Source organism: Tamandua tetradactyla, chromosome 4, assembly GCF_023851605.1.
Source record: "Tamandua tetradactyla isolate mTamTet1 chromosome 4, mTamTet1.pri, whole genome shotgun sequence".
NCBI lineage: Eukaryota > Metazoa > Chordata > Mammalia > Pilosa > Myrmecophagidae > Tamandua > Tamandua tetradactyla.
In genome coordinates this window covers 63,096,766-63,120,429 of record NC_135330.1, presented here as the reverse complement: position 1 = coordinate 63,120,429, position 23,664 = coordinate 63,096,766, and the positions used below count along the sequence as shown (strand labels likewise).

The window sequence follows — 23,664 nt, the reverse complement described above, 5'->3', positions numbered from 1 at the left end:
GGATCTGTCCTATAACCACTTGTTGAAGAGTGCTTTGAAAACTATTGCTTTTTATTTCTTTGCTTTGTGTATGTTATACTATACAATAAAAAAAGTTAAAAAAAACAAAACAAAACAAAAAACAATATCTGCCTCCCTGTTTGCCCACCATACATATTCATGCCTAAGAGTTAGGGAGAGGAGAGGACTTCTTAAGGAGGACAAGGCCAGAGGAGCTGTTGGCTGACACCCCTGGGGGACATGAGGAATGCAGGTGAGTTCTCGTTGTGTTGGCAGCAGCAGGAGAGGGCAGCCCTGCCGTGGTGGGGGGCAGCATGCTTTGACTTCGCTCTTGAATGTGCGTGCCTTTGGCAAGGGCAGAAAATGCAGCAACGCTACGGGAGCCAGAGCGGGAAGGGAGCAGCTGGGAGATGCTCCCGGGAGCCAAGACAACGGTGTTGGCTTCACGTTCCCCTAGAGAGAGATATTGCTGCAATGCTTGGTGCACATTGGGTGAGGGGAGAAAGGGAGCCCTTGACAAGCCTCTGCTTAGAAAAGATTCCGGTAATGGATGGTGGTGATGGTAGCACAGCGTTGTGAATGTAACAAATGCTACTTAATTGTACATTTAAAACAGTAAAAAGAAAAAAAGAAAAAAGAAAAAGAAATATTCTGTTATGTACATGTTACCACAACAAAAAATAATACACAAAAAGAAAAAAAGACCCTCTCCTTAAAGAACTCTAATGTACTTGCCCTGCTTTGTGCCATCGTGCGTCCCAAGCATTTCATTGTCCTCTCTTTAAAGCTCACCTTTCCCGGGTAATTTGGGGAAAGTGTATGTGGGGAGTGGGGCTGATGGAGGTCCCAGGACCAACGTCCTCTGTCAGCACAGAACTGCCGCCGCTGAGCTGACCCTAGCAGGGGGCGGAGACCCGGAAAGCCACCTCTCCATTGCTGTCCTGTCCCTAAATTCTCCACAATACAATAATAAGAGCTGTGCATGCACCAGCCTTTTCTGATATTTTAGACATAACAATGAAATGAAAAGGTGGGGAGGAAAGATCCTGAACAAATCATCAGGAAAGTTAATTCCATCAAGTGGTACCTCCTCATAGATGCAGCACAGCCCCTCCTTGCCTGGCGCCCCTGTCTCAATTCTCCACCTGCTTCAAGCCCCGCGCCCCGCATGGGTGTCCTTTCAGCACTCAAACCCTGGCCTCCCTCTCTGGTTTCTCCTGCAGCTTTCTGGTATCCCAGGGGCGAGTCCAGCTCAGGACACAGTGATTCGGGCACAGCACTGGTCTCACAGAGTCCTGCCGGAATCCATTAAGGAAGGGAAATGCCCCCTCAGCTCAAAACCGTATGATTGCCAAGATTTCTCCAGCTCTCCGTGCGGGTGAGTTTTTTGTTTCATTTTGTTCAAACACTATTAAGTTTTTTGTTTTTGTTTTTTTCCTGTTTCTTCTGCTTCTAAAGCATGCCTGGGGACTTGGCACGTAAGGACTGGGCCCAATTTGGTGCCTTTCCCAAACAAGGGTCACCTGCACTGCCACCCCTCCCCGCTATCCCGTCTTCAGCCACATAAGGTCCCCGCAGAAGCTGCGGCATTGAGATTTGCTTGACCTTGGGCGTAAACAAGTTCTGAGGCAGGACTCTCTTCCCCACTAGTCCCAGCAACAGGAAAGGAATCAGTGTAGATATTTATTCTCATTGTGTCAAGGGCAAGCTCCCAGCCATCAAGGTGGTTTTTTGTTTGTTTTCCAGTTCCAACAACTCTCTGGACTCCCTTACAGAGCTTGGAATTCCTTGTATCAGCAATTGTATCTTAATCATCTCTGGATCACCCCTCAAAGTGAAATCGTCCCTCTTTTCAGAATGACCGCATTTTATTTGCAAGCAGCTTTCATTCCAACTCAATATTTGAAACCATAGAACCAACACCGCAAATTCTCCTGTTTATCCCTGGGATAAGAAGCCCTTAAAATGAGCAAACTGCTTGTTGAAAGGCATTCCCAATCAACCTCATTATGTCGAGTTTAGCCGTCTCACGGGCTGTCATTCCTGGGGCATTGGTTGTGCTCATTCCTGTAAATGTCCTATTTATCCCAGGGTAAGGCCTGCCACCGAGAAAGGGTGTTTGTTCTCTCTCTGATTGCCGAACTGTTAAGTGAAGTGCTGGCTGGTGAAACAATCCAGCTAATTGCATGTCACACGAGTGCGTTGGATTTCACCAGTTTGTGTTTTACTCATGGGCAACGAGTCCTGTGCTATGGCATGCGTGCTGCTTAAATCTCTGCCCAGCCAATTTTCGGGTTGGCAGATGGAAGAAATTCTTAAAGGCTCTATTTCTGTTTTTCGACATTCAAAGAAACACTGTGCCTCTTAAAAATAATTGGTTAAGTACCAAGTTATTTTCATTGCCACTGTTGAAAATATAGAAACTGCTAGACCACATTATTCATATCTACAGTAGCTGATACTAATTCTTAGGTGCAAGAAAAAGGCTTATTGATGATTGGTAGGTTGTCTTTTCTTGCTTTTTTTTTACCTCCTCCCTCTCTTCACCCACCCCCGCCCCCCACCTCCTCACCAGCCAAGAGAAACCGCGCTGATTAGAGTAAGATGAAAGCACTGATCTTTGAAGTAAGATTCAATTTTACTCTTTCCTGAAGCAAAAACATATCTCCAGACTGAAATGAGAAAGTGCCTAACCTACTTGGCATTTGATTCTGAGAAAGATTCCCCATAGAAACTTGGATGGGAGAAAATGAAAGGGGAGCCAATTAGCTTGTGTTCAGCAGAGCTAACTTTTTTAACAAGCTGGCTCAGGAAGGAATGAGCCCGCGAAGGCGTGGGCGAGGGCAGGCGCGGGCGGGCTGCCTGGCAGCCGGAGCTTCCTCGCCGCCGCCATGCGGGCTTGTACTTCCTTCTGGCTCGTTTTGGCAAAGCAGGTGAGTGAAGAGCAGGGGTAAAAAAAAATCTCGTGGAGGTGTCGCCGCTACACACTTACTGGCATTGTCACAGGGACTCTCACATCACAGGACCTCATTCACGGAAAAGTGATGGCTCCTGTGAAAGCTCTCCCGCGTGGGCAGGCCACCCAGACGCGGCCCTGCCTAATGAATCAGTCTCTGGGGAGCCCGAATGATGCTTTTCTAGGTAGACCGCCCACGTGGATGAGGACATTTTTTCCTTTCCTGGCAGCGAGAGGATGATGTGACAACTATAGTTCCTAGAGATCCATTGTGAAAATCCTCTTTTGGAGTTCAAGGATTAGTTAAAAATATGTGCAGGGGAGAGGATAAGTTTGCCCATTTTTCGGGGGGGGGGGGCGGGTTTGAGGAAGGGTTGCATTTGTGTTCGGGCCTTTAGAAGGAGAATGGGTTATTAGCGCATGTTCTAGTTTGCTAGCTGCTGGAATGCAATATATCAGAAACAATGGCTTTTAAGAAGGGGAATTTATTAAGTTTCAGGTTTACAGGTTTACAGTTCTCAGACCAGGAAAATGTCCAAATTAAGGCAAGGCTATGAAAATGTCCAAATCAAGCCACCAATAAGAGGTCACCTTCACTCAAGAAAGGCCCATGACATTTAGGGCTTCTCTCTCAGCTGAAGGGCACATGGTGAACATGGCGACGTCTGCTAGCTTTCTTGCCAGGCTTCTTGTTTCATGAAGCTCCCCAGGGGCATTTTCGTTCTTCATCTCCAAAGATCTCTGGTTATGTGGGCGCTAAAGCTTTTTCCAAAATGGTAACCTCTTAAAGAACTACAGTAAGCGACCCTACTGCGAATGGGTGGAGACACATCCCCATGGAAACAATTAATCAACAGTCACCACTTACAATTGGGTGGGTCACATCTCTATGGAATACTCAAAAAGCTCCCACCCAGCAATACTGAATGAGGATTAAAGAATTTGGCTTTTCTGGGGTCCACAACAGATTCAATCCAGCAAAGTGCTCATTATTTGTTCTGACTCAAAGGTGTACGACCATTGTTGGGCAAACTCTCACATGGTCAAACAAGGAAAAGGGCAAGTGTCTTAGTTTGCAGGGCTGCTATAACAGGGTCCCACAGGCTGGCTGGCTTAAACTACAGGAAGTTATTGTCTAACAGTTCTGGACACATGAAGTCCAAAGTCAAGGTGTTGACTAAGCCGCGTTCCCTCTTAAAAGGGAGAATCTATTCCATGCTTCTCCCCCTGGCTTCTGGTGCGGTCTGATATCCATGATGTTCCTTGGCTGGTGGCATAACTCAGCCTCTGCCACCATCACATGACTGTCTCCCTCTTCCTTTCTGTCTGCCTCTATCTCACTATCTGTGTTCAAATGTCTTCTCCTTGTAAGGATATCACTCATATGAGATTAGAGCCCAACCTAATCCAGTTTGGCCCCATCTTAATATCTTCAAAGAACCTTTTACAAACAAGTTTACATTCACAGGACCGGGGGTTAGGACCTGATAAGAGACATGATTCAACCCCTAATGGCAAGTTTACAACATATATAAATAAGGATGGTTTTGCTGCTGTGAAGAACACATCACTCCTCATACGAATTCTAGAGAGGAAACCTGGTCTGAGAAGCGCAATGGGGGAATTGCCCAGAACAGGACAGAAGGGAGCTAGGTTCCAATTCCAGCTCTGCCCCTGCCTACTTGGGGGAATGCCAGGCATTTCTGGAGCCTCAGTTTCCTCATCCGTCCAGAGGGCATCAGAATTCTTTGAGTCTGCAACTGTGCAATGGTCCACAGCATTTGATCACTGTACAGGGATCTCAAACTCAAATACCCACAGGGGCCAGGCAAGTGGTGTAGGTGACTGAGTGTGCCCAGGTGGCTTGAAGAGTACACGCTACACCAGAGGGGCAGCAGCTCCACAAGCCAGCCAGCTCGCCGTAAAGGAATATGGGTTGAGTTTTTCAAGAAACATGAAAAATCTGGGTATTTATGTGAAAATTTTGAATTCCTTACATTGGCAATGAACTCAAAATTCTTAAAAACCTGTGGGACAAACAAAATACATCTGCAATTGGATTCTGCTGCAGGCCTCTTGTTTTCTACCTCTGTATATAGATAGTCCATCTTCACCATGTGGTTTCCTTTTCTTCCTCCTTGGTCTGCATTTCACCCACAATTTTTCCCTCAATAAGAGGTTGTGGCCAAGACAAACTGTACTGGCATGAGTCCTCGGACTTGCCACTGTGTGTGTTCGTAGGAACCTAACCAGAACATTCTAGAGCTAGCAGCCACCCCCAGCCCTGCTGCGCCCCACCTGTGCCCTGGCAGATGCAGGGGCATCAACAGTAGAGTCCTTCTAGCAGAGCTCATGAGAGAGCTGGAGTACTTCTGTGCATATTCTTCTAGCCCCATCTCACTTTTACCCCAGAACTTCATGAATTCTTACATTGGTTCCTTGGTTTTCTTAATGGAGACCCAGTGAAATAGTCCTTAATCTTCCCATCACTTTCGCTGCCTTTGATCTTTCTTTTTATTTGTTTTAAACCAATCCACTTTGTCACTATTTTTGATGGCCACTCTCACTACTATATTCCGAAGTCAGGTGGTACAATGAATCTTTCTTGACTTTTGGCATGTGAAAAGCACACCCCAGTGTGTGTAAATAAAATAAATAACAATTGTAATTAAAGGAAACAGTTATTGGCTATTGGGAAGTTAAAAAAAATCAGAATTTGAGGTCTTGGTATAAAGGATTTCACTTTATCAGAGCAGTAGAGGCCATACAGTTCCTAGAGGTCGTCTGTGCTCTGTTTCACTTATGAACCCAACACTGCAACTTTGCAAATGAACACAGGCTGCATTCTGCATTTGCTAGCAGCTTTATTTAAAAGTGGTAAGATATTTGCAAAACTAGGCCATTTGAAGAGGTGTAGGGAATACGCCACTAATCATCTGCTGTCTGTTGCCTGCTTATACCAAAACTGGTAGTAAAAAGGAGAAATTTGGGCATTTCTTTAGGCTAAGCTTTCTGCAGTTAATTCACAGTGACAGCGCAGATGTCTCCTACTTAAAAGAAGCCATCAAAAAAGTTCTTTTTTGATGTGATATGCTTTCCCAAAGCGGGGGAGCGGAAGTATTGCTTAGATGAAGAGATCTGCATTCTCAGCAAACCCTGCTGGCGATGGGACGCTTGCAGCCCTGTGTTCAATGAGTCTTTCTGCCCAGTTCGAAAAGTCATGTGTTTCTCTGTGGCCTTACGCCCAGTAATGCCTCACTTAGCCAGCAGTTTTTTCCAAATAATTGTAGTTTGCCTCCTTGAAAGCTGTGGCAACTTTTATTTTTTTGCATGTGCAGGTACAGGGAATCAAACCTGGGTCTCCGACATGGCAGGTGAGAACTCTGCCTGCTGAGCCACCATGGCCCGCCCATTCATGGCAGCTTTCATCCTGATTGTGTATCAGTCTGCTGCGATTTGTTGATGGCCTACTATGTGCCAGGCACTGTGCTAGGAGCTGAAATATAGTAATGGAGACACCATTCCATTCTCCAAGAAACTCATGATCTGGTGGGGGAAGCAGAGAGAGAAATGTTGTTATAACCAACCCATAATGTCAGGTAGATGCTGTCTTGGTGCCCTGCTCAGATCTTCTTCCCTGGACCAACGTACCCACTGCTGCCATGAGGGTGGCCCCTGACAGCTGCCCTCAGCTGCTGGGGGCTGCCTCTCCTGGTAAGCCTCACCTCCCCTACCCCCCACCTCCCCGCAATACACAGCCAAAGACTGACTGATATAGGGAAAGGAAAGGTCAGCCACTTGGCATCAAGGTGGGGAGAGGAAAATTCTGCAATGTCATTTATGTTCCACAAATCGCACCCACCACCCTCCCATTGTGATTTAGGCCGAAGCTAGACTTTACCTAAGACCACAACTTTGCTTGGCTCCTTCGCCTTATTTACTCTGCTTCAAACCCTGTCAAATCTTTCTGAAAAGCACCCCTGCAGTAAGTCACATACCCCAAATCCCCATCTCAGCTTCTACTTTGAGGGAACTTGAACTATGATATTTTTATGCGTGTATTTGGTAGAAATCTTCCTGAAATGCTATGCTTTTCTTTGCCTTTCTAGGCAAAGGATCTTAAAAGCAATTTTGCATATTTTATTAATCTCTCCTTTGGTGTCCTCTTGTAAAATGAGGACATTGGATTAGATAGTCTTCCTGCCAAATCTTACATGTCTTTGACTTTATAACCATGAGCATCACTTAAGGGATGGAGTGGAAAGAGAGACAGGCCTGGCTTCAAATTCTGACCCCACCGCCAATAGCTGATTGTCCTTGCAAGCTGCATGGCTTTGCTGTACTGCAGTTTCTTCATCGGCAGAATGAGGATGTGATAACTATCACGTAGGGTGGTGGTGAGGATTAAATGAAGCATCTAAACAGAAGCTTCTAGTATAGTGCCTAGCGATAAATCACAGCTGTTATTATTACTAGTGCTATTTTGCCACCATATTAAAACAAGAATGCATTAAAGGGACCACAGAGGCCTATAGGAGAGCTTGCCCCTATATTAAATGGTCCCAAACTGCTGTGCATTTCAAGCTGTTGGTTTCATTTCTTCCTCTGCTTTCGTGCTGTCAACTCTCTCTTCTCTGCATTAGACTTTTCTGACTTTAATCTGCTGTACGTTGGAGAAACCTGCAACCAGACTTAGAATTGATTGGGTTTTTGTTTTGTTTTTTATTTTACTCTCTTGGCCTGGTCTGATTTGGAGTATGGTAAGTTGTAGATGTGTAGCTTTGGGCTAAATTATAAACTGTTAGGGCACAAAGATGATCTTTTAATCATCAGTCCATCTCTCATGCCTCACCCAGTGCCGGCAGATGGTGGAGATTCAATGAGTTAATTGTAATATAATTTAGGGGGGAATACAGTTTTAATAAAGATTGAAAGTAAAATATAAATAAAGAGGCTCAAAATGAGGTTGTAAACATCTGCTGCATGAGTCAAGTGCATAAATTTTAGCCGTGGATGGTTGAGACTTCTGGGTAAATGATTTTGAGATTAAGTGCCTATTACCATATATGTGGATACTGGAAGGGGAAAAGGAGGGTGACTTTTACCTTTCAATTTATGTTATTATGAGGATTAAACTCAGAATATTGAAATCCTGCTTTTCTTTTCCACAATCCCCATGATGAGCCGAAAGTCTTAATATTATGGGTTTTGCAGCAATAACAGAAATCTGAGGAAAGGTCCACGTGGGATGTTTGTCTCCTGCAGCATCTAATCACCCTTCTCTCATTCTTCTTTTATGTCTTTCTTGCCTGCTTCCTGAATTGACACAGATTCTTCCAGCCTGTTTTGGGGCTGAGTTGTCCCTTGCTCTTGGAGGTAGGACATAAAGTCAGATGAGCGAGTGCTCGAATGCCTAATCAGCTATCTTTACTTTTCAGGCCAGCAGGCAGAGGAGGGAGGAGAGCTATTCCTTCTGAGATCAAATTCCAGAAATTGCTGCAATGGTACATTTTGTTCATACAACAATTAAACTGGTTAAACAACTGCCTGACCCCGGGATTGCTGGCTTGGAGCCCAGGTTTAGTCTTCTTATCTGTATAACAGGAACCTACAATGCAAGAGTCTTTGCTGGGCTGCCTTTAGGCCTAGTAAGGGAACATTTTTTCTTCTTTATCTTAAAGGTTCAGCAGCTTGCAGGCAGCTATGACCTGGCCAGAACTAAGTGGAGATCCGAGCATGTCCTCTGAGTCCTTCAAGGTGCAAGTTTGTCACTGCCCTCCCCCTCTCTACGTGGGACATGACTCCCAGGGGTGTAAACCTCCCTGGCAATGTGGGACAGAAATCCTAGAATGAGCTGGGACTCAACATCAAGGGATTGAGAAAACCTTCTCGACCGAAAAGGGGATGAGAGAAATGAGACAAAATAAAGTGTCAGTGGCTAAGAGATTTCAAACAGAGTTGAGAGGTTATCCTGGAGGTTATTCTTATGCATTATGTAGATATCCCCTTTTTAGTTTATGGTGTATTAGAGAGGCTAGAGGGAAGTATCTGAAACTGTAGAGCTGCATTCCAGTAGCCTTGTTTCTTGACGATGATTGAATAATGATATAGCTTTCACAATGTGTGATTGTGAAAACCTTGTGTCTGATGCTCTTTTCATCTATGGTATGGATAGATGAGTAAAAAATACGGAAAAAAAATAAACAAATAATAGGGGAAACAAAGGTTAAAATTAATTGAGTGGCTTGAAATACTAAAAACAAAACAAAAAGGATGCAGGTTTGGACAGAAAGCTCAGAATCATTATCACACGTTACCACACAGATTATCCTAAACCAGCGGTTCTCAACCTGGCTGCCTGTCAGAATCACTTGGGACCCTTTTATGTATTCTCCAATGCCCAGGCCGCATTCCAGACCAATTACATCAAATTCTTTGGAGGAGGGACACTGGCATGAGGAGCAGCCAAAGTTGAAAACAAATTGCCTTGAGCCAAAACCGCTTTAAAGAAGGTTATAAGATTTCAAGTAATTGAGCCTAGAGAACAGGAGAGAGAGTGGCTTTAAGATTCCTCCCTAAAGAAGAATCTTAAAGATGGTCAACCAGGTGAGAATTAGTGAGGCCTCAGTGATGTCACAGAAGAAGAACCTTCCATATGGGATCAGACTCCTGAGATTCAAGTTCTGGGTGCTGATATGTACAATTTCTGTGATCTTGGGAAACTAGCTCTGGGCTTCCATTTTTTTCACCTTAAAAAGTGGGGATTTAAATATTTCCCTTGCATGGTTTTTATATGTTAGGCAACATAAGGAAAACACCTTGTACACAGCAGGTATTCAAAAGGTGGTGGTTATTGTTAAGGTGGGCAACGCTTCCTCACCCAGATGGCAACCTCTTTGGTTAATTGGCTTTTTATACTTGAAGGCTGTCATGGTCAGGTTCATGTGCCAGCTTGGCCAGGTGGTGGTGCCTGGTTGTCTGGACAAGTGCTGGCCTGTCTGTTGCTATGAGGACATGTTGTGAACTTAAATCATGACCATGTTGGTTGCATCACAGCTGATTACATTTGCACTCAGCAAGGGGGAGTGTCTACTGCAATGAGTGATGCTTAATCTAATCACCAAAAGGTTTTTAAGGAGGATCCAGAAGGGACAATCACTCTTCCTGCTTCCCCCAGCCAGCCTCTCTTGAGAATTTGTTGAGGACCTTCTTTGGAGCTGGTAGCACATGGCCTGCCCTACAGATCCTGGACTCTACATTCCCATGGTTACATAAGACATTTTATAAATTTTATATTTGCAGAGCTCTCCTGCTGATTCTGTTTCTCTAGAGAACCCTAGCTAATGCATTATTAGAACCTGTCATGGTCAGGTTCATGTGCCAACTTGGCCAGGTGGCGGTGTCTGGTCATTTAAGTTGGGCAGGAGGATTAATAGATATTTAAACTATGCTCCTCAAGATTATTTCATTTTTTGTTATATGTATTTTTTCTATTATTTCCCAATCAAACTAGATTTACATCTTCAGAAGCAATACTTTTACAGTATAACTTGTGTAAATATGAGTATTTAATTTTCATAGTTCACATTTAAATGCTAGAAAAAGAAACATATGTAGAAGCTACAGAAATTGTGGTAGTTTTTTCTTTACTGTTCTGGTCCTGATTTTATCCTTTTTTAGCCAATCACATACCTATCCAAGATAGCATCATAGAATTCAATTCACAAGATATAAGGTTCATATAAATTTCTCCTCTAAGTTTGGCTATGAAAACTTTAACCAAAATTACATTAATTGTGGGTATCTGCTGATTTTGTTTTTTTTTAATTCTGAGAATTGTGTTTAGAAAATAAAGAGGTATATTTTCTGATACTAAAGAAGTATATTTAAAATAAAATTGGGGGTTTCAATTCCTGGTGCCTGCCTATGCAAAAAAAAAAAAAAATATATATATATAATATATATAAAATTGGAGTTGCAGAATTGCAACTTCACTGAGTGTACACACAGTCCCATGAACTTTTCAGAAGCTACCCTTGTATAACTTCAAGTGCTAAAATTAAGGATGGTCCAGGATCACACACAAAAGTTGATATTCATCCAGCTTTAGTGGTACAGGTAAAATTAAATAAAAGCTGACTTTTATTTAATATTCAACATTGTTTTGGGAGTTCCATCAGGACAATTAGGCAAGGAAAAGAAATAAAGGCATTCAGATTGGAAAAGAGGACGTAAAGCTATCACCATTCACAGATGACATGATCCTATAAATAGGAAATCCCAAAGAATTTACAAGAAAGGCATTAGAGCTAATAAATTAATTCAGCAAAGTGACGGTACAAAATTAAGACACAAATGTCAGTTGTGTTTCCATACACCAGCAATAACAATCCATAGGGAAAATCAAGAAAATAGTTCCATATATAATAGCAACTGAAAGAACCAAGTATCTAGGAATAAAGTCAACTAGGGGTGTTGAGGGCTTGCATGCAAAAGAAGCAAGAAATGTTGCTGAAGAAATTAAAGAAGACCTAAATAAATGGAAAGATATCTTTGTTCATGGATTGGAAGACTTAATATAGATAAGAAGTCAGTACTACCCAAAGTGATTTATAGATATAATACAATCCCAATAAAAATTCCAACAGCCTTGTTGGCAGAAATGGAAAAGCCAATCATCAAATTCATATAGAAGGGCAAGAGACACCAAATAGCCAAAACCATCTTAAAAAAGAAGAACAAGTTTGGAGGACCCATATTTCTTCATTTCAAAACTTATTATAAAACTACAATAATCAAAATTTGTACTGGCACAAAAACAGACATATAGACAGTGGACTAGAATAAAAATTTTGGAAATAAACACAGCTATAGCCAACTCATTTTTTAAAAGGGTGCCAAATCCACTCAATGGGAAAAGAGTGCTCTCTTCAACAAATGGGCTGGGAAAACTGGATTTTCACATGCAAAAGAATGAAAGGAGACCCCTGACTCATACCATATTAAAAAACTAACTTAAAAATTGATCAATACGCTCCTTTTATCTACGGTATGGACAGATGAATAAAAATATGAATTAAAAATAAATAAATAATAGGGGGAACAAATGTTAAAATAATTTGGGTAGAGGGAAATACTAGTGGTCAGTGAGAGGGAGGGTAAGGGGTATGGTATGTATGAGTTTTTTCTTTTCTCTTTTTATTTATTTTTCTGGAGTGATGTAAATGTTCTGAGAAATGATCATGGTGATGAGTACATAGCTATGTGATGATATTGTGAGTCACTGATTGCACACTAGGTGTGGAATGCTCACACATAAGAATGCTCATACGTTTGTCGTGTTGGCTTTGGCAGCACATATACTAAAATCAGAACGATGCAGAGGAGATTAGCATGCCCCTGCTCAAGTATAACAGGCAAATTCATGAAGTGTTCCATAGTTAAAAAAAAAAAAAGAATATCATGTTGTATGTTGATTGATTTTATTAATAAAAAACTTTTTTAATGGATCAATAATCTAAATATCAGAGCTAAAACAAACTCTTAGAAAAAAATATAGGGAAATATTTTCTTGACTTTGTATTAGGTGATGAATTCTTGACTTTACACTGAAAGCACAAACAGCAAAAGAAAAATAGATAAATTGGACTTATCAAAATTAAAATGTCCTTTGTGTATCAAAGGACATTATCAAGAAAGTGAAAAGGCCGCCTACAAAATGGGAGAAAATATTTGGACAACATAAAACCAATAATGGTTTTAAATCTAGAATATATGAAGAACTCCTGTAACTCAGCAACAAAAAGGCAAGCAATCGAATTTAAAAATGGGCGAAGAATTTGAATAGACATTCACCCAAAGAAAATATATAAATGGCCAAGAAGCACATGAAAAGATGCTCTATAGCATTGGTCATTAAGGAAATGCAAATCAAAACAACAGTGAGATATCACTTCACACCCCCTAGAATGTTTATTATTTTAAAACAGCAAGTGTTGTGAGGGCGCATAGACACAGGAGCACCCATACAATTTGGTAGGAAAGTAAAGTGGTCCAGCCACCATGGGGAACAATTTAGCAGTTCCTCAAAAAGTTAAACATAGAATTACCATATGACCCAACAATCTCACTTCTTGGTATAAATCTCAAAGAATTGAAAGAGGGACTCAAACAGATGTCATAGCAGCATCATTTACAATTGCCAAAACATGGAAACAATTCAAGTGTTCATCAACAGATGAATGGAGAACCAAAACGTGGCATATTATTCAGCTGGCATAGTCCTTCAAAAAGGAATGAAGTTCTAATATATGCTGCAACATGAATGAAGTTTTATGGCATCATATTGAGTGAAATAAGCCAGATACAAAAGGACAGACATTGTATGATTTCACTGTATGAGATAATTAGAGTACGCAAATTCATAGAGACAGGGGCTGGGGGAGGGAAATGAGGAGTTAATGCTTAATGGATACAGAATTTCTGTTTGGGGTGATAGAGAAGTTTGGTAATAGATGTGGTAATGGTAGCACAACTTTGTGACTGTAATTAATACCACTGAAGTGTATACCTGAATATAGTTAAATAGGAAATTTTATGTTGTATATATGTTACCACAATTAAATATGTATTTTTATTTTTATTTTATTTATTTATTTATTTTTACATGGGCAGGCACCAGGAATCGAACCCAGGTCCTCGGGCATGGCAGGCAAGCATCCTTGCCTGCTGAGCCACTGTGGCCCAAATATGTATTTTTAAAAGCTTATTTTGTACCTGGCACCATGCTATTAATTTACGTGCCTTGTTTCATTTAATTATCTCAGTATCCCTATGAGATAGGTACTATTATGATCCTGATTTTACAGTTGGAGAAACTGAGGCCCCGAAAGTTGAAGTAACGTATTCAAGGGCAAGGGGAGAACTGAGGTTCAAATCCACATCTATCGGATGCTAAAGTCTTTGCTCTTTAAACAGCTTTATTGAGATATAATTCACATAACAGGCAATTTACGCATTTAAAGTGGGTAGTCCAGTAGCTTTCAGTATAGTCACAGAGTTATGCAGGGCTCGCCACAGTCAATTTCAGAACATTTTCATCACCCCAAAAAGAAGCCTACTCCATCAACTGATGAATAGATAAACAAAATGAGGCATATCTATATAATGGAATATTATTGGGCAATAAAAAGAAATGAAGTATTGATACGTGTTACTACATAGATGAGCCTCGATGACATTATTCTAAGTGTTAGAAGCCGGTAACTAAGGAACACATATTGGATGACACCGTTTATGTGAAATATACAGACCAGGCAAATCCATAGAAACAGAAAGTGGTTGCCTAAGGGGGCAATTGGGGGATGATGGCTAAGAGATGCAGAGTTTCTTTTTTCCTCTAGAATTCTGGAATGATTTGGGCCTTAAAGTATCTTCAGTTGATTTTGAGATAGGAACATGTTTGTTTGTTAAAAAGCAGATTTTTTGAGATATGTCACATACTGTGCAATTCATCCATTTAAAGTGTGCAAGTCAATGTGTTTTTTTCAGCATATTCACAGATTTGAATAACCATCACCACAACCAATTTTAGAACATTTTCATTACCCCAAAAGAAACCCCATAGGTGGGAATGAATAGGCGAAGCACAGGGCAATTTTAGGGCAGTAAAATGATTCTGGATGATGCTGTAATGATATAAGATATAAGATATTACACATTTGTCAACCCCCTTTGAACTGTACAAGCACAATGAGTGAACCTTAATATATGCAAATTTAAAAAAAGATCATTTAGGACATTGAGGCCTCCCAGGAGGGCATGCAACTGTAACAAGAGAATTTAACTACTACAAATGTGTGAAACAATCTCACTGAAGGCGATGGGGGAAGGCTGAGCTACTTATCTTTGGTGATGAGTGAAGTGTTTAAGAAGAAAGGCAAAAGGAACTGTACAGAAGCCTGTACTTTAGTTGATAAAGTTGTTTCTCAGGGGCGTGCCTGTTAACAACCCTGATACTGCTGACCATTGTGGGACATGTAAGCGAATGGGTGCTAGATGATGGGAGGTAGGGTTTTTCTGTTGGAGTAGGAATTTACAGATAAGCCAGGGGAAGGAGCTGGAATGCTTCATATGGTAATGGATTAGAGTTGGAGACATCAGTATGAACTCATGTTTAGCTTAATATAGATACAGATGGTTACATATAAAATATTTATAAGCATATATATATATATATATATATATATATACATGGTTAGTATACATACTTATTTTTTTGCTCAGTCAGAGGGCCTATAAGAAACAATACCCAAATCTTGATTTCTTGTATATTCTTCAATAAAAGGAACCAGAGTTCCTTGGGAAAATGACAAATTCTAGAATGGGGGCAGGAAACATACAAAATGAGCTGGAGTATCTTGTAGCGCCAGAAAATAAGGGGGTGCTAAAATGAGCAACAAAAAACAAACCAACACCAATTGATGGGGAATGTGTCAAAGGAGCATAGAAGCCAACTGAAAGAACAACCAATGGCCAAAGCTGGAATAATTTGAGCTGTACAGTAAATAAGGTAGTATTGGATTATAACTCAAAGCATAAAATAAATATCCCTAAGTCCTTACTGATACAAATAAGTGACTGATTTAAATTAATAAATGGCAGGGTGGGCCACAGTGGCTCAGAAGGCAGAGCTCTCACCTGCCATGCCAGAGACCCGGGTTCAATTCCCGGTGCCGCCCATGTTAAAAAAAAAAAAAGCTTAATTAGTAAATGGCAGAGAAGAGACAAATCTACCAAGCAGAAAAATTTCCAATAATTTATGTAGATATTCTACCCTCCAGGAGAGAGCAAAATTCCCCTCTCCTTAGGTGTAGGCTGAGCATAATGCCTTCCTTCCAAAGTGTACAATATGGAAAGGAGGAAAAAGGAATAATTCGACAGTGGAGAAACCTGACAAACGCAGCTTCTGCCAGTACTTTATCAATGGTCACAGATCATGTTGATGGCACTTTGTGTGCTTGATATGATGTGATGAGATGAAAATGGCATTTTAACTTTGTGGTTAACCTCCCAATAACCCATAACCCCAGTCCTACCATGAGAAAAATATCATACAAATTTCAGTAGTGGGGCATTCTATAGATTCCTGACCAGTCCTCCTTAAAACTGTCAAGGTCAGCAAGAACAAGGAAAGGGTAAGAAACTGTTACAGCAAAAAGGAGCCAAAGAGACATGACAGCTAAATATAACGTGGTGTCCCAGATGGGATCTAGGAACATAAAAAGGACATTAGGTAAAACTTAAGGAAATCTAAGTAAACCATGGACTTTAGGTAATAATAATGTGTAAATATGGTTCATTAATCCTTAAAAAAGTTATCAAACTGATTTAAAATATTAACAATAGGGGGGAAATGAGCACAGGGTATATGGGAGCTCTCTGCACTGTCTTCTCAATTTTTCTGTAAATCTAGAACTGCTCTTAAAAAACATCTATTAAGGGCGGGCCATGGTGGCTCAGCAGGCAAGAATGCTTTCCTGCCATGCCAGAGAACCTGGGTTCGATTCCCCGTGACTGCCCATGTAAAAAAAAAAAAACTCTTTTAAAAAGGAAAACAAAGTGAAACCCCACACTCCTTCCCTATCACCATGCCCTGTGATGGTTTAGCTTACGTGCCAGCTTAGCCAATTCATGTTATCCAGTTGTTTGGTCAGACAAGCACTGGCCTGATGGTTACCCTGAAGGTATTTTGTAAGTGGCTTTGCATTTATCATCAGTTGATTGCATCTATGGCAGATTGCACCTACAGCCAATATAAGAAAATGCCCTTAGCAACCAGGGAAATCCCCTCATCCAATCAATTAGAGGGTCTTAGAGCCAGAACTGAGGATTTCAAACATCAAAAGAAGAATTTCTGCCTCTACTTCGCCAACCAGGTTCTCCTGGGGAATTCAACTTCACCTTCGTTGGAGTTTGCGTCTTGTGGCCTGCCGCATGGAATTCACACTTGCCATCCTCCTGGTTAGTGTGAGCCCTTTCTGTAATAAATCTCTCTCTCAGCATCATGTTTTCAAGTTTCATCCATTTCGTAGCATGTATCAATATTTCATTTTTGTACTGCCAAGTGGCACTCCATTGTACAGATAATATCACATTTTATTTATCTATTCATCAGTTGGCAGACATTTGTGCTGTTTCCACTTTTTTGGCTTTGGTGAATAAGGTTGCCATGAACAACTGTGTTTAAGTTTTTGCATGGATATAAGTTTTCATTTCTCTTGTATTTATGTTTAGGAGGAGAATTACTGATCCGTATGGTAACTCTATGTTTCCCTTTTTGAGGAACTATTTTCAGTACCATTTTACATTCCCACCATGACTGCTTGAGGATTCTAATTTCTCTACATCCTTGCCAATGCTTCTCATTATTTGTCTTTAATATATATACACACACATTTATCCCCTACTGGGTAAGAAGAGGAGTCTCATGTGGTTTTGATTTGCATTTCCCAGAGGGCTAATGATGTTGAGCATCATTTCATGTGTTCATTGGCCATTTGTATATCTTCTTTAGGAAATGTCTATTCACATCTTTTCCCCATTTGTTAATTGGGTTATTTGTCTTTTTATTATTGAGTCATAGGAATCCTTTATATATTCTAGATAATGTCTCTTATCATAAATATAAAATTTGCAATTTTTTCCCATTCTGTTGGTTGTCTTTTCACTTTTTAGTGGTACCCTTTGAAGCACAAATATTTTTAATTTCGATGATGTCTAATTTGCTTAGTTTTAAATTCTATTGCTCGTGCTTTTGGTGTTTTATCTAAGGAATCATTATCTAATCCAAGGTCACAAAGATTTATGCCTATGCTTTCTTCTAAGAGTTTTATTATTTTAGCTCTCACATTTAGAAGAATGAAGCCTTTGCTTTACCTATGTTTTCCTGTTTTGTGTGTGAATAGATAAAGCAAATATATCCACGATCGATGGGTGAGAGAAACACAGAAAACCTGACAAGATAAAAATCTGGGTTATCTCTGGATTTTAAAGATCCGTGTTTTGCCCACCCCAACTCTCTCGAGGTCGAGAAGTGGATCACTTAGTCACATCTGAACATAGTTTAAAGTCTTAGTTGCAAAAGCCCTGCATTATCCGCTTTCTACAATCAGAAATCAGGCCTCATCTCCTTACTGGTAGGCTATTTCAGCAGTCTCCTAAGTAGACAAAGTTCCCTTCTTTAAACACCTCATCACTCTGGATTGAAATCAGTTGCTTGTTACTTGAAGGGGCCACAAGCTTCGTCAGGACAGGACCTATGTCTTTGAGTGCCTAGCCCAGTGCCTGGCACATAGTAAATTTCTACCAGTATTTGTGGAACAGAAGAATGCATGGTTACCTTATCGCTAAACTCTTCACCTGGACCAGATCTGTCCTACTGGCTACTGCCAGGTTAATAATCCAATACTGTGCTCATCATTTCACTCAGCTCAAAACCTTCAAGGATTCCCCACTGACTTCTTAGAGACACAGCTCCTTAATCTGATATTCAAGAAAGAGGTGTCTCTAGCTGGTCCGGTTTTCCCCTCACCTGACTTCTCAGTACTCAAAAGGAATCTTTGGAGTTGATCACATCTAGAGTAAAATCTTGCCACCGCTAATTTTTAGCTGTTCGATTCAGAGTCACAAATTGCTTAAATTCTGTTAGCCTTAATCCCCTCAGCTGTGAAATGGCCATGATGATAGTCACTTTGCAGGGATGGTTTTGAGGATAACAAATAACACATTGAAGCACCTGGGATATTGCAAGGACTTCATACACGAGAGGGCCACTTGCTCCAGATTTATGTGCTGGGGTAGCCAGATTCAGCGAATAAAAATATGGAATGTCCAATTAAACTTGAATTTTAGATAAACAACATATGTTTTAGGAAAAGTGTGTCCCAAATATTCAAATTTAACTGGGCATCCTGTATGTCTCAATCGCACCCCAGACTACCAACATCGATTTACTTCCTCTGTTTGGAATGCCCTCCACTCTACTTCCACCTGCCAAAATCTGACATCTCTTTGAAAGCTTGGTTCAAAGACCACCTCTCTCACAAGATCTTCTCTGGCATCCTCAGATAGTTATGATTTATTCTTTCTCCACCCTCTCATAGTGCGAAGAGCACACCGATCATGTGAATGCTTCTCTCTGCTCTGGAGATGTGTTCTCTGCGCCTTATATCCTCGAGCCTGGGAGCTGCCAGTGCCTTGTCCTCTGTAGCTGCCCATTAGCTATTTGTTGAATGAACAAAGGAGACTCGATTGCCCAAAATCAGAGCTAGGTGTTATTTTCTTTTTCAGAGTGGATTTTTTCCCCTTCAATTCCAGGATCAGTAGCATATAGGCATTACAGCAAATTATGTTGCTCTTAGAGATTTAATCTAAAAATCTTCCAATTTAGGAAAAAAGGGAGAAATGTTAATCTTTTGCTTCCCTGAACAAGGAACTAAGAAGTTGTTAAAAAGAAAAAAAAATGTAGAATGGAATGATTTCTAAATGTTGTGTTAGTTAATTTTTTTTTTAATTAATAAAAAAAAAAGATTACAAAGAGAAAAAAAAAACAGCATTGGCAACCACTGGTTACAAAATAAAATAATCATTATAGCTTTAAATGAAAATGTTCCCATGTGAACAAACTTTGCTTTTCTTGTGTACACAGGCAGACAGATGTATTTCAGCATCTGTTTAAGTAGGTTTGTACTGAAAAGCAGAAAAATTAAACCTCCCAGACACGATTTGCCAGGGAATTTGCTCCCTTCTTTGTCTGTTTTGATTAGTCCCAGAGTGCTAAGAGCTGCCCATTTTGTCTCTAGTTCGGGCAAAGGGGGGAAACCTTTTTCAAAAATAGCCCATTAGATGGCTGGGCCCCCTTAGACAGGATTTTGGGGAGAACAAAGGACCCGAAAGGGCATTTTGTGAAGGGTGCTGGATTGTGTGCCCTGTCATTTGGAAGGCTCCTGCTCCCGCCATTTGCACATCTTATGGTAATCCTCTATTGATCGTCTCTTGCTCCTTCCTGCCCACTTATGCTGTCTCTCCCCACGGTGCTCTCTGATGTCAGGCCCCCTCTTTTACTGCTCTAATTCAATGGCTTCTAATTGGATGCTCTGGCTGGCTAATGGCTTCTACCCAACAGCAGGGCTGACATTTACTTAGTTGATTTCTACCCCTCCCTGTGCTCTCTGGCCTCCTTTGTGAGCAGAGCTTAAATTAGGCAGGATTTCAGATCCAACACCTTTTTGTATTTCAGCTTGGGTTCTTTTTTTTTTTTTAATTTGTTTTTTTTGGTGGCAGGGGTGGCTGTGTAGAGAAGAGCCTTGGGAATATGCCCTGGGCTGATAAATCCTGACACCTGCAAATAAACCAGCTCTGTGACTTATCTGTAGCCCAGAATGCCAGCTGATTCCAAGCTGTCTTCCTGGGTTTTTTTCTGGTTTTTAACCTGGACCTCAGCCTGCTAATTTCAGCTGGAACAAACTCTCTTCATTTTGTCATAACGAGCAAAAGAGTCATTGCTCGTTCTCATCATGGGAAAGGTTCTGGGCTGAACATCAGACCTTCTCATCAGCAGAATTTCACAGTCAGAGCTGTAATTTATGGCTACAACCATCTTAATGGCTCTCTTAGTTGTCACAATCTCAACTCTTCCCCTACTCCTCCCCGCACCTGGATATGAGCTTGTTTGGAGAGATGAAAGAAGTAATTTGAAAGGATTTCAAGTTTGAAACATCTTTACCCTATCATCATCTTTACATTTGCCTCTTAACTCAGTCTTCTATCCCCGAACAAAACAGAAAAGAAAGAGCCAGAGCCCCCTAAGTGTTCGTTTAGAATGGATAGCTACACATTGAGTTCAAAATCCTTCTCAGATAATGGGATTGGTTGATAAATTTCCCTCCCTTGGACAAACAGGGACAAGCTTCCCTTTGGTTTGGAGCCATTGGACAACATGGCTACAATTTCCAGTGTCACCAAGCAAGCGGTTGTGCTTAGGCAAGCTGCTTACTAGTGCTCTATAAACTCTCTCCAGGAATCAGTTTTACTTGAGTGTGAATTATATGCTCCAGTCCCCTTACATGTGCGTGTGTGAGCGCGCACACACACACACACACACACACATGATTCCTCTTTAATTGGGCTGTAACAATACCTTCCAGGTGTTTCTGATGCAGCACCCGGCACATCCTTGGGCTGCCAGATGGATGGCTGTCTCCCAGCCCAACACTTCATTAGGTTGTGACAGCCTCCTCTCAGGGTCACCACGCCGCCCTGTTCCAGGGCCAGAGTTCGGCTCAGAGAAGAATCTGGGAGACAAGGGGACAGTTTTAGCAGGAAGGTGGTAGTATTGAAATAGCTTCTAAAGCAGACGTACAAATTTTCCACTTTCTTATACCAGATTTTGAAATTAGGAGCCGGATTAATGAGGGCAACTCAGTTTCCCAAATGTTGCCTCTGCAGCTGGTAGATTGATGGTCAAGACTCAGGAAACATTCAGAATATCTGAGTCTCCATAGGTGGCCTGTTACCTAAAAAATCAGCATGACTTCTGTACACAAATGCCGCCTCTCTACACAATCCTCCTCTTTTACTTTCCTCTCTTCCTGGGGAGAGGGCCAAAGAATAAGAAGGGAATGAGCATTTCTATGTTCCAGTAGGAATGGCTCAGTTACCTAGTTCTATAATCTCATATTTTTAAAATGGAGGTATAATTTATGTACCACAAAACCTACAGTTTTATGGGTTTTCACAAATGCAACCACCACTCCATCGAGTGTAATCTCATTTTAATCTTTACACTTAATCCTTGTAAGATAAATCCATGTTAGTGGCTCCATTTGATAGGTGAGGAAATGGTGGATCAGAAAGTTCAATAACCATCACAGCATTAGGAAGGGCAAACACCATGAGCCAGGCACTGTGCTAAGTACGTTGTGCATGTTAGTTTATTTAATCCTCTCTACAGCCCCACTAGCCCATTTCACAGATGAAGAAACTTGTGCCAGCCACACAGCTATATAGTTGGAGCAGGATTCCCACCACGCATTACTGGTGCTAGTTTATGTTCTATCCCCAACGGTACCTCCTCCTCCAAGAATAAACAGTGTTCCCTAAATCAGTCTAAAAGTCATAGAAAGGAGGAGCCACGTGTGTCACATCTGTGTTAGCTGCCTGCACCCTGCTTTCTTTAAGCTGTCATCAGGGGTTCTCATGTGGTGGTTAGAAAAGGCTGGACTTAAAGAGCAGCCCAATGGAAACACTGGGTCTTTCATCTAAGTATGTTCTTTGAGCCATCTTCCCAAGCAAAGTGTTCAAAATTGCACTAAAAGGTTCAAATTTGACCTGGGGAAATACAGTGTTCCACAGAACACATCTAGTTTTGCCAGCAGTACTGGGCACCTCTCTGAGAATTGCTCCCCCTCTCTGAACTGCAGATGCCGGAAAGGCAAAGGCACAGAGTTGCTATTTAGAACCTAAAACAGAAGGACAACCCACTCCTCTGCCTTTTAACCACAGCCCAGCCCAAAGGAGGAAAATTCCACAATTACTGGATTAAGGCTGAGGTGGCCCTTTGCCCTTTTCCACAGCTGGCAGCATTGCAAAGGCGGCCCCTTTCTCTCTTCCCTCCGCTCTCTCCCATCTGGCAGAGGAGTCTGGGCTGCCTAAATCTTCTTTCTGTTGGTTAGTTTCCATGGCAGTCATTGTCTGTGTGTGAGCATGCCCACCCCCTCACTGTCTCTCCTCACAGAGTGGGCCCCCACAGCTGAGGCTCGGTGGAGGGACAGGTGGGTGGAGACACCAAGGCTTTGTCGAGTTGGCTCAGGTCCTCTTAGAGGTGGCAGGGGTCTTACCTCTTGGAGCTCAGGGACCCCCAACTTCCCTAGCCCTGGGGTAGAACCCGACCCATGCTCTCTGCATACGGGCCGGCTATGTCTCAGTGCACTGGTGGCAGGAAGCAGCAGCAGACTCATCAATTGTGAAGAAAGCCCTAGGGACCCTGTCACCCCTGTCCCCAGCTGGCTCCTAGGAGCAGCCTCCCAGCCAAAGCCTGGCTGACCCCCAGTATACCTTCCCCTCTGTTGTCTTTTTCAAATGATCACCGGATGTTCTCTCTTGTCCCTGGTCAGGTAAGTTTTATTTCAATCTATCTGTGCACAGTAAGGTCTTGGCATCCTGAGTGCCTACTGGTGGGGAGACAGGGAGTGCGTAAGAGAGAGGAGGACTCTCCTCTGGTCTGACAGGCTAGCATGGGGGCCCGGTGGGGCTTGGGATCTCTCAAAGGTCTTTCCTCCTTAGCTGAGCCTCTCTTGCTTTGAAATTAAAAGGCTCTTCCCATCTGGGCTTAACTCAGATAATCACCTTCAAAGATCACTGTCTTGGGCGCAGACTGACTGACATCCAACCAACAGCCAGAACTTTCAGCTTCTGGTCTGAACTCAGCTCAACGTATTGAATGTCTACTGTGCACAAGTTGCAGTGCCAAGAAAGAGAGAACATCTACACAGAAAGGCACACAGATACTGGGGTGAGGCAGGCTGGAATTGACACCCCATTCTGGCTGTGTGACCTTGGGTAAGTCACCTAATGTCATTGACTTTCAGTTTCGCTGTCTTTAAAACGGGAATAGAGTATTTACCCTATAGGCTGTAGAAATACATGAA

The 23,664-nt window shown here is 41.8% G+C and overlaps 1 long non-coding RNA gene and 1 other non-coding gene across 2 annotated transcripts; both read left to right on the top strand.

The window, feature by feature from the left end:
- The first annotated feature begins 2,893 nt into the window (after nucleotides 1–2,893).
- On the top strand, nucleotides 2,894–8,900 carry LOC143679009 (uncharacterized). The gene is made up of 2 exons (XR_013173519.1): nucleotides 2,894–2,933; nucleotides 8,638–8,900. It is a non-coding gene; the product is annotated as an uncharacterized LOC143679009 (long non-coding RNA).
- A 3,394-nt stretch (nucleotides 8,901–12,294) lies between these two features.
- On the top strand, nucleotides 12,295–12,400 carry LOC143681914 (U6 spliceosomal RNA). The gene has a single exon (XR_013174957.1). It is a non-coding gene; the product is annotated as a U6 spliceosomal RNA (small nuclear RNA).
- Nucleotides 12,401–23,664: the final 11,264 nt, after the last annotated feature.